At 31.5% G+C, this 11,111-nt stretch overlaps 1 pseudogene; it reads right to left on the bottom strand.

The window, feature by feature from the left end:
• Window positions 10,025–10,815, bottom strand: Or7a43-ps1 (olfactory receptor family 7 subfamily A member 43, pseudogene 1; annotated as a pseudogene).

The raw sequence follows: 11,111 nt of genomic DNA, 5'->3' as shown, positions 1-11,111 counted from the left end.
AACCCTGAAAATATGAAAGACAAAGAAAATACTTCAGAAACAAAAATGAAGATTTGTGAACAAGTAATCCAGGAAGTATAAAAGAAACAGAAAATATTACAGGAAAAATTGAAGTTTGTGGAAAATCATACTGAAAATACGAAAGCCAGAAAACATAGGTAATAAAATTCAAGATTTGGGGGGAGGGGAGATCCTGAAAATATAAAAGACACAGGAAATATTTCTGAGAAAAATGTAGATTTGTGGAAAAGCATGGTGGACATAGTGGAAACTGAAAGCATTGCTATTAAACTTGCAGATTTGTGAGAAAATAATCCAGCAAATATAAAAGACATCGAAAATACTTCTGGAAAAAATTCGAAGATTTGGGGAAAATATTTCAGATGGCAACATTGGAAATAAAATTGAAGATTTGGGGGGGGGGATCCTGAAAATATGAAAGACAGAAAAAATACTTCAGAAAAAATTTGAAGATTTGTGAGCAAATCCAGGAAATATAAAACAAACAGAAAATATTACAGGAAAGTTTGAAGATTCATGGATAATCATCCTGAAGATACCAAAGCCGGAAAATATTGGTAATAAAATTGAAGATTTTGGGGAGAAAATCCTGAAAATTAAAAAAACAAAAACAAAACAAAACAAAACAAAAAAAAACACTATTTCAGGAAAAAAATGAAGATTCGTGAGAAAATAATCCAGCAAATATAAAAGACACAGAAAATACTTCTGAAAAAAATTGAAGCTTTGTGGAAAACATCTGGACAATATGAAAGACAGCAACATTGGTAATAGAATTGAAGATTTTGTGTGTGTTGTGGGGGGAATCCTGAAAATATGAAAGAGAGAGAATACTTCAGATAAAATTGAAGATTTGTGAGCAAATAATCGAGGAAATATAAAACAAACAGAAAATGTCACAAGAAAAATTGAAGATTTGTGGAAAATCATCCTGAGAATACAAAAGATGGAAAACATTGGTAATAAAATTCAAGATTTTGGGTTAAAAATTCCTGAAAATATAAAAGAACTATTTCAGAAAAAAATGAAGATTTGTGGAGAATCATGGTAAACATAGTAAAGACTGAAAACATTGCTAGTAAACTTGCATATTTGTGAGAAAATAATCCAGCAAATATAAAAGACACAGACAATACATCAGAAAAAAATTGAAAATTTATGGAAAATCATCCAGAAAATAATTAAGATGGCAACATTGATAATAAAGTTGAAGATATGAAATCCTGAAAATATGAAAGAAAGTACTTAAGGAAAAAAATCGAAGATTGTGAGCAAATAACCCAGGAAGTATAAAAGAAACAAAAAATAATACAGGAAAAATTGAAGATTTGTGGAAAATCATCCTGAAACTATGAAAGACAGAAAACAGTGGTAGTAAAATTGAAGATTTTGGGGAAAAAAATTCTGGAAATATAAAAGACACAGGAACTATTTCAGAAAAAAAATTAGAGATATGTGGAAAATGTTGGAGAACATATTAATATTGAAAACATTGTTATTAAAATTGAAGTTTTGTGAGAAAATAATCCAGAAAATGTAAAAGACACAGAAAATACCTCAGAAAAATTGAAGATTTGTAAGCAAGTAATCCAGGAAATTTAAGAGGAAAGAAAATATTACAGGAAAGTTTGAAGATTTGTGGAAAATCATCCTGAAAATAAGAGAGACAGAAAACATTGGTAATAAAATTAAAGATTTTGGGGGGAAATTTCTAAAAATATGATTTTCCCAAAAATCATCAATTTTTTCCTTTAGTATTTTCTGTGTTTTTAGTATTTTGAGAATTATTTTCCAAAAAGTCTTCTACTTTTTTTCTTAAACATTTAGTTATCTTTTATATTTTCAGAATGTTTTACCAAAGAACTGCCATTGTTTTCCTTAAGTATTTTGTGTCTTTAATATTTAGAGGATAATTTTCCAAAAAAATCTTGAAATTTTTTTCTGATTTTTTTTTCACTTTTATATTTCAAGGTGATTTCCCAAAAATCATCAATTTTTCATTAAATATTTTTTGTCTTTAATATTTTGAGGATTATTTTCCCAAAAACTTCAAATTTTTCTGAAATATATTCTGTATCTTTTATATTTTCAGGATGATTTTTTAAAATTCAATTTTTTCTTAAATATTTTCTGTCTTTAATATTTTGAGGATTATTTTCCAAAAAAATTCTTCTAATTTTTTCATAAATATTTTTGGTGTCTTTTATGTTTTCAGGATGATTCTTTTTTTTAAAAATCGACAATTTTTTTTTAAATATTTTCCATTTCTTTAATATTTTGAAAATTATTTTGTGTCTTTTATAATTTCAAGATGATTTTCCCAAAAATCACTTTTATTCTTAAATATTTTCTGTGTCTTCAATAGTTTGAGGATTATTTTCCAAGAAAATCATCAAGTTTTTGCAGATACATTGTCTGTGTTTTTTTTCAGAATTATTTTCCAAAAAATTGTCATTTTTTCTTTAAATATTTTCTGTGTTTACAATATTTTGACGATTATTTTCCAAAATAATCTTTAAATTTTTTCTGAAATTTTTTGAGTCTTCTATATGTATAGAATGATTTCTCCAAAAATCATCATTTTTTTCCTTAAATATTTTCTGTGTCTCTAATATTTTGAGGATTATTTTCCAAAAAGATCTTTGAATGTTTTCTGAAATATTTTTGTGTTTTTATATTTACAGTATGATATTCCAAAAAAATTGTCAATTTTTTCTTTAATATTTTCAGTGCCTTCAATATTTTGACGATTATTTTCCAAGAAAATCATGAAATTTTTGCTGATATATTTTCTGTGTCTTTATATTTTCCGGATTATTTTCCAAAAAATGGTAAATTTTTTGTAAAATATTTTGTGCCTTTAATATTTTGAGCATTATTTCCCAAAAAATCCACAATTTTTCCTTTAAATATTTTCTGTCTTTAATATATTGATTATTCGGTAAAAATAATTTACAATTTTTTTCTGAAATATTTTCTGTGTCCCAAAAATCGTCCATTTTTTAAAAATATTTTCTGTTTTTAATATTTTCAAGGTTATTTTTCAAAAAATCTTCAAATTTTTTGAAATATTTTCTGTCTCTTATATTTTCATGATTACTTTCTTGAAAACTGTTGAATTTTTTGGAAATATTTTCTGTCTCTATATTTTCAGAATTATTTTCAAAAAATTTGTCAATTTTTTTCCTTAAATATTTTCTGTGTCTTCAATATTTTGAGGATTATTTTCCAAAAAATCATCAATTTTTTTCCTTAAATAATTTCTGTTATTATATTGAAGATTATTTTGCAATAATATTTTCAATTTTTTTCTGAAATATTTTCTGTCTTTTATATTTTCAGGAAGATTTTCCAAAAATCTTCAAAATTTTTCTGAAATATTTTCTGCATCTTTAATAATTTCAGGAAGATTTTCCCAAAAATCCTTAATTATTTCCAGAAATATTTTCTGTGTTGTTTATAATTTCAGGATTATTTTCCCAGTAGTCCTCATTTTTTCCTTAAATATATTCTCTTTAATTTTTGAGAATTATTTTCTCAAAAAGCCTTCACATTTTTTCTTAAATATTTTCTGTGTCCTTTATATTTTGAGGATTAGTTTTCTGAAGTTTTTTTCTGTGTCTTTTGTATTTTCAGGATGATTTTCTCAAAAATTGTCAATTTTTACCTTAAATAATTTTTGTGTCTTAAACATTTTGAGGATTATTTTTAAAGAATTTCTTCAAATTTTTTTCATAAATATTTTCTGCGTGTCATAGTTCAGGATTATTTTCTAAAAAGAATCTTCAAGGTTTTTGTAAAGTATTTTCTGTGTCTTTTATATTTTCAGGAATATTTTCCCAAAAATAGTCATTTTTTCCTTAAATATTTTATGTGACTTTCATATTGTGAGCATTATCTTCCAAAAAATTCTTCAAATAATATTTTGAGGATTATTTTCTAAAAAAAGTCTTCAATTTTTTTCTGGTATATTTTCTGTCTTTTATATTTTCAAAATTATTTTCCAAAAAAATCGTGTATTTTTTCCTTAAATATTTTCTTTGCCTTTAATATTTTGAGGATTATTTTCCAAAAATAAAAATCTTTAATTTTTTTCTGAAATATTTTCTGTGTCTCTTATATTTTCAGGATTATTTTCCCTAAGATTGTCATTATTTTCCTTAAATTTTTTTCTGTCTTTAATATTTTCAGGATTATTTTCAAAAAAATCTTCAATTATTTGTTAAATACTTTCTTTGTCTTTTATATTTTCAAGATTATTTTCCCAAAAATCTTGAATTTTTTTCTGATATATTTCCTGTATCCTTTATATTTTCAGTATGATTTTCCCAAAATCATCAATTTTTTTTCCTTAAATATCTCTATCTTTAATATTTTCAGGATTTTTCCAAAAAAATCTTCAATTTTTTTCTGATATATTTTCTGTGTCTTTTATATTTTCAGGATGATTTTCTCAAAAATTGTCCATTTTTATCTTTAAATATTTCATGTATCTTCATATTTTGAGGGTTATTTTACTAAAAAATCTTTAATGTTTTTCTGAAATATTTTCTGTATCTTTTAGATTTTTAAAAAGATTTTTAAAAAAATCATTTTTTCCTTAAATATTTTGTCTTTAGTATATTTAGGATAATTAAAAAAAAATAACCTTCAAACATTTTCTTTTTTTTTTTTTTTTTTTTTTTTTTGGTTCTTTTTTTCCAGAGCTGGGGACCGAACCCAGGGCCTTGCGCTTCCTAGGTAAGCGCTCTACCACTGAGCTAAATCCCCAGCTCCAAACATTTTCTTAAATAATTTCTGTGTCTTTTATATTTTCAGGATGATTTTCCAAAAAAGAACCCTTCAATTATTTTCTGAAATATTTTCTCTGTCTTTTATATTTTCAGGATGATTTTCCAAAAAATTGTCATTTTTTTTCCTTAAATATTTTCTGTCTTTAATATTGTGAGGATTATTTTCCCATAAAAATTCAAAATTTTTCAGAGAAATTTTCTGTGTCTTTTATATTTTCAAGATTATTTTCCCAAAAATCTTGAATTTTTTCTGAAATATTTTCTGTCTCTTTTATAATTTCAGGATGATTTTCCCAAAAATCTTCAAATTTTTTTTCTGAAATATATTTTGCATCTTTTATATTTTCTGGATGATTTTCCAAAAAAACTCAATTTTTTTCTGAAATGTTTTCTGTGTCTTTTATATTTTCAGAATTATAAATTCAATGCAATGCCCATCAAAATTCCAACTCAATTTTTCATAGTGTTAGAAAGAACAATTTGCAAATTCATTTGGAATAACAGATAACCCAGGTTAGGGAAAACTCTCCTCTACTATAAAAGAACTTCTGGATGAATCACCATCCCTGATCTCAAGCTGTACAGAGCAATAGTGATTTTTAAAAAAAACCTGTATGATATTGGTATAGAGTCAGGCAGTCAGATCAATGGATTAGAATTGAAGACCCAGAAATGAACCCACACACCTATGGTCATTTGCTCTGTGACAAAGGAGCAAACCATTTAGTGGGAAATAAGATAGTATTTTCAACAAATGGTGCTGGTTCAACTGGAGGTCAGCATGTAGAAGAATGCAAATCTATCCCTTCTTATCACCCTGTACAAAACTCAAATACAAGTGGTTTAAGGACATCCACACAAAACAAGATACACTTGAACTAATAGAAGAACAAATGCGGAAGAGCCTCCAGCCCACAGGAACTGGGGAAAATTTCCTGAACAGAACACCGATGGCTGATGCTTTAAGATCATGAATCAACAAATGGGTCCTCATAAAATTGCAAAGCTTCTCTAAGGCAAAGGACACTGTTATTAGGACAAATAGCAAGCAACAGATTGGGAAAAGATTTTTACCAATCCTACATGGGATAGATGGTTAATATCCAATATATACAAAGAACTCAAGCAGTTAGACTCCAAAGAATCAAATAACCCTATGAAAAATGGGGTACAGAGAGTTCAGCTGAGAAATACTTAAAGAAATGTTCAACATCTTTAGTCATCAGGGAAGTGCAAATCAAAACAACACCAAGATTCCACCTCACACCAGTCAGAATGGCTAAGATAAAAAACTCAGGTGACAAGAGATGCTGGCAAGGATGTGGAGAAAGAATACTCCTCCATTGTTGTTGGGAGTGCAAGCTGGTACAACCACTCTGGAAATTATACTGGAGGTTCCTCAGAAAATTGGACATAGTACTACCTGAGGACCCAGCTATACCACTCCTGGGCATATACCCAAAAGATTCTCCAACATACAACAAGAATACATGCTCCACTAAATTCACAGCAGCCTTACTTATAATAGCCAGAAGCTGGAAAGAACCCAATTGTCCTTCAACAGAGGAATAGATACAAAAAAGTAGTACACAAAGGAGTACTACTCAGCTATTAAAAACAAGAACTTCATGAAATTCATAGGCAAATGGATGGAACTCAAAAATATCATTCTGAGTGAGGTAACCCAATCACAATAAAAGCTCACATCGCATGCACTCACTGATAAGGGGATATTAGCCCCAAACCTTGGATTTCCCAAGATTCATCCACAGACCACATGAAGCTCAAGAAGGAGGACAACTTCTTCAGTCCTTCTTAGAAGGAAGAACAAAAATATTCATAGGAGGGGATATAGAGACAAAGTTTGGAGCATAGACTGAAGGAATGGCCATTCAGAACCTGCCTCACATGGAGATCCAGCCCATATACCTACAGCCACCATACCCACAAAATCTTGCTGATGCCAAGAAGTGCATGCTGACAGGAGCCTGATATAGCTATCTCCTGAAAGGATCTGCCAGAGCTTGACAAATACAGAAGTGAATGCTTGCAGCCAACCATTTAACTGAGAAAAGGGTCCCTATTGGAGGAGTTAGACTGAAGGAGCTGAAGGTGTTTGCAACCCCATAAGAACAACAATACCAAATCAACCAGAGCTCACAGGGTCTAAACCACCATCCAAAGAGTACATATGGATAGTCCTATGGCTCTAGTTGCATATGTAGCAGAGGATGGCCTTATTGGGCACCAGAGGGAGGCGAGGCCCTTGGTCTTGCCAAGGCTGGACACCCCATTGTAGGGGAATGTCAGGACAGGCAGGCAGGACGGGGTGGGTGGTTCAAAGGCAATAGCATTTGAAATGTAAATTTAAAAATTCAATAAAACAAATAAAGATAAGCACCACCAAAAAAAATTGAAAAATTTCAAGAACCAATAAGTTTGATATATATGCATAACTGCTCCATATGCTACAAGATATTGCAATTCCCACGGACCAACTGGCCAGATATAAGTATAGAACTGGTCCACATTATCTTTTACAACTGATGAAGTTGGTTGGATAGCTGGAGGTTTCCATGCATTTATGGCCTTCTTTTTCTGAAGCCTCTCCAAGATGTTGAACTGTCAAAACACTTATAAGATTCTCATAGGTACAGCTTGAGGTATACTTCTTATGATTTTATTCTTGGCAGTTTCATAATTTTAGCTTGTAAATTAAGGCCTTTGTTTCAGTTTGAATTTATACAGAGGGAGAAACATAGATTTAATTTTATTCTTCTGCAGGTGAATATCTTATTTGTTAGCACCATTTGTTAAGCAGATATCTTTCCCTCTTTTATTAAAAAATTGTTGAGGATTTCATAATGATGTATTTGATCCCATTAACCACAAATTCAGCCCATATCTGCACCACCACCTTTACACACCCAACTTTCTGTTTGCTTTCTTAAAAAATAAATGCATCAAATTTGAACTGTGCTATACATGTACTCTTAGGTATGTGGCCACCCATTGCAGCATGGTTGAGCCACTAGACTCACACAGTTAAAAATATGGCTCTTCTTCTTCCAATAGCTTCTTAGATAGGGGTGGGGCTTCATATTCACCTCCCCTCTCCATGGTTTTTGTTTGGCTTGAGTTTGGGCAAGACTAATTTCCCATTGTAACCGTAGACTCATGTATCTCTTAACCCTCATTGGAGAAGCATGGCTATTTTTTAGTAGATGGCAATGAACACACAGATCTCCAATTGGCCAAGTGGAGAGATGAAGATGCTGAAAAATAAAGAATTAAGAATAATGGGGGTTGGGGATTTAGCTCAGTGGTAGAGCGCTTGCCTAGCAAGCGCAAGGCCCTGGGTTCAGTCCCCAGCTCAAAAAAAAAATTAAGAATAGCTATAAATGGGCCACCTCTAGCATATGTCCCCCTCCTAAGGCCCATAGATCATCACAGAAGAGGTAGCATAAAGTTCATAAAATTCAGAGACTGTGACTACAAGAAGATGATGTGTGCTGCATAACATCGGAAGTTGCACATATGAGCCCACAGTAGCTAGGACAGAAGGCTGTCTTCAAAAACAAGTTTATGTTCAGATACTCTTGCCAAAACCACGTGGGTTTACTTCTGAATCCCCTATTCCATTTATGTTACCTACTTTTCTATTGCCATGATAAATATCATGACCAAGGCAACTTAGAGGGAAAAGGGTTTACTTGTACTTCTAGAGGATTTAAGAGTCCACGATGGTAACACGTGGCCGGCATTATGGCATGAACAGAGGCTATATGCTCACATCTTGAACCACAAGCAGGAGGCAGCAAGAGCAAATAGGAAATTGCATGAGGCTTTTATACCTCAAAACCTGGCCCAGATGATATGCTTCCCCCAGCAAGCCCAGATCTCCAAAGCATCTCCAAACAGCAATACTAGCTAGGGATCAAATATTCAAATGCCAGAGCCTATGGGGGATGGTCTCATTTAAAGTGCTACACCGTTTCATCGGTCTACATGTCTGTTTTATGACAGTACAATGGTTTCGTTTTCACTACAGCCTTATAGTATAGTTTGAGGCCATGTATTGTCATACTTTTAGCAGTGTTTACTCTGCGTATAATGCGAAAATTTGATAGGAATTACATTAGAATTTTGACAGTGTTCACAATAGTAATTCTGCCAACCCTGGACCATGGAAAGTCTCACCATCATTTCAACTTTCTTTAGTTTCTTTTTACACTGTCTTAAGTTTTTGTTGCAGAGGTCTTCCATTTCTTTTGTTATCATTATTCCTGGGTACTTTATTTTTTTTCAGCTATCATGAGTGTGATACTTCCCCGATTTGATACTCAGCCAAGTTCATTTTTTTGTATATATAGAAGATACTGAGTTTTACCTTAATTTTTATCCTGTTCCTTTACTGATCATGTTTATTATATATAAAAGATGTTTTTTGATAAAGTCTTGGGTTCTATTAAGCAGAGAATCATGTCATTTATAACCAGGAATAGTTGGACTTCTTTAGTTACCATATTTACCCCTTTAATAACTCTCTTGTCTTATTATAGCTAAGACTTCAAACATTAGATTACAAGATGCTGGTACACACATGTTAGTGATCTAAAAAGGAAAAAATGAGCATGGAAATAAAATCCAATCTCCAACCATAACATACTAATACATTACCCCAAAGGGCTTAAGCTCATGACATACCATGAAATGAAGAATACACATTGAAAAACTATAGTTTCTGATTTCCTTTATAAAATTATATATAAAGCTTTGTATGCTGAGTGCAGGTTTTCCTAACAGTAATAACATTTATTATTATTTTAAAGAACAGAAGATTTATTTGTTATATATGCCATTTGAAGTTAAATTATGCTTAAACGTGGTAATAGAGGTCTTAAAATTTTAAAGTTTTTCTGGACAAAATATAGAAAATGACAACGTGTGGATGGTTGGCTATTTCACTGATCATAAAATATAATAAATAGAATTATCAATCAAATAGTGAAGCTGAGCTTAGAGAAAGAGAACTTTCAATAATATAATAAAAGGAGCATAATCTACTTCATCATCAGATCAGTGTATTCAGATCTCAACATGAGGATCTGAATCCTGCACTCATGGGGATTTCTTAAGACTCAACAGGTGTGATTTGTTTCTATGTCAAAATAGAATGACCACGCTGTACAAAACTGGGGCTCTGTTTTCTGTGAGTTTTCTGTTGCAATAGAACTCAGGTATAGACTTATTCCTGTGCAATAAAATAAAGGGACAACTGAGAGATGTGATGCACAAGTAGAAAATGCTTTGTACTTCCCTTGAGCTGGTGAGATGGCATGTATGCAGGAAAGTATTTCAGAGTAAGAGCAGAGGATGACAATGAGGGATCCAGCTGCCAACGACACAGGTAAAAGATACACGACAAGAACCTCAAGGAGGTTGTCTGAACAGGCAAGTTGTAACACCTGATTAAGCTCACAGAAAAAAGTGATAAATTTTCAATTCTGTGCAGTAGGACAATTGTAAAACCATGAAGCCTTGTAATGAGACATGCAAGACATTGACTGTCCAGGATATCAGAACATTTAACACACAGAATCTGGGATTCATGACAACTTTGTAATGCAAGGGCTTACAAATGGCAACATATCAGTCATAAGCCATTATGGTAAATAGAAAGATATCCAGTCCCGAAAAGAATATGAAGGGAAGCATTTGGGTGATGCAGTTTTTATACATTGTGATTCAAGGTTCACTAGTATCTTCGGTACAGTGGTGGAGGAGAAACATATCCACAAGTGGCAAGTTGAAGAGGAGGAGTACATGGGTCTGTACAGGTAAGAGTCTGAGATGGTGAGCAAGATGATAAGCAAAGTCCCCAAGCACTGTAACTACGTACATGACCAGGAACAGTCTAAATAGGACAGGCTCCATTTGTGTCCTCTGAAATTCCCAGGAGAAGAAATTGTGAAATTTTTGTATCATTCTTTGCATCCACGTGGTTTAAATTACTAAAAATTGAAAACGAAACAGAAAAATGTAGCAATGTAATTATATTGAAACCTATCATATTCTACAGTCAATATTTTGTATACAATAATATTTTGTCTACCCATCTATGACATGGAAATCTTCACTAATTCTCAGAATTTTCTCAGTAAGTTACATACTGACATATTTAAACACTAACCCATGTCTCAATAGGCCTTGTCAACACTAAACCTAATCATTTCTGGGGAGAGAAAATATTAACTGGAAAAATGCCACCATAAGATTGACCTATGGACAAGCTTG

This window comes from Rattus norvegicus, chromosome 12, assembly GCF_021556685.1.
Source record: "Rattus norvegicus strain SHRSP/BbbUtx chromosome 12, alternate assembly SHRSP_T2T, whole genome shotgun sequence".
In the NCBI taxonomy this organism is placed as follows: Eukaryota; Metazoa; Chordata; class Mammalia; order Rodentia; family Muridae; genus Rattus; species Rattus norvegicus.
The sequence above is the reverse complement of the archived record's forward strand: the minus strand, read 5'-3'. Positions and strand labels throughout refer to the sequence as shown.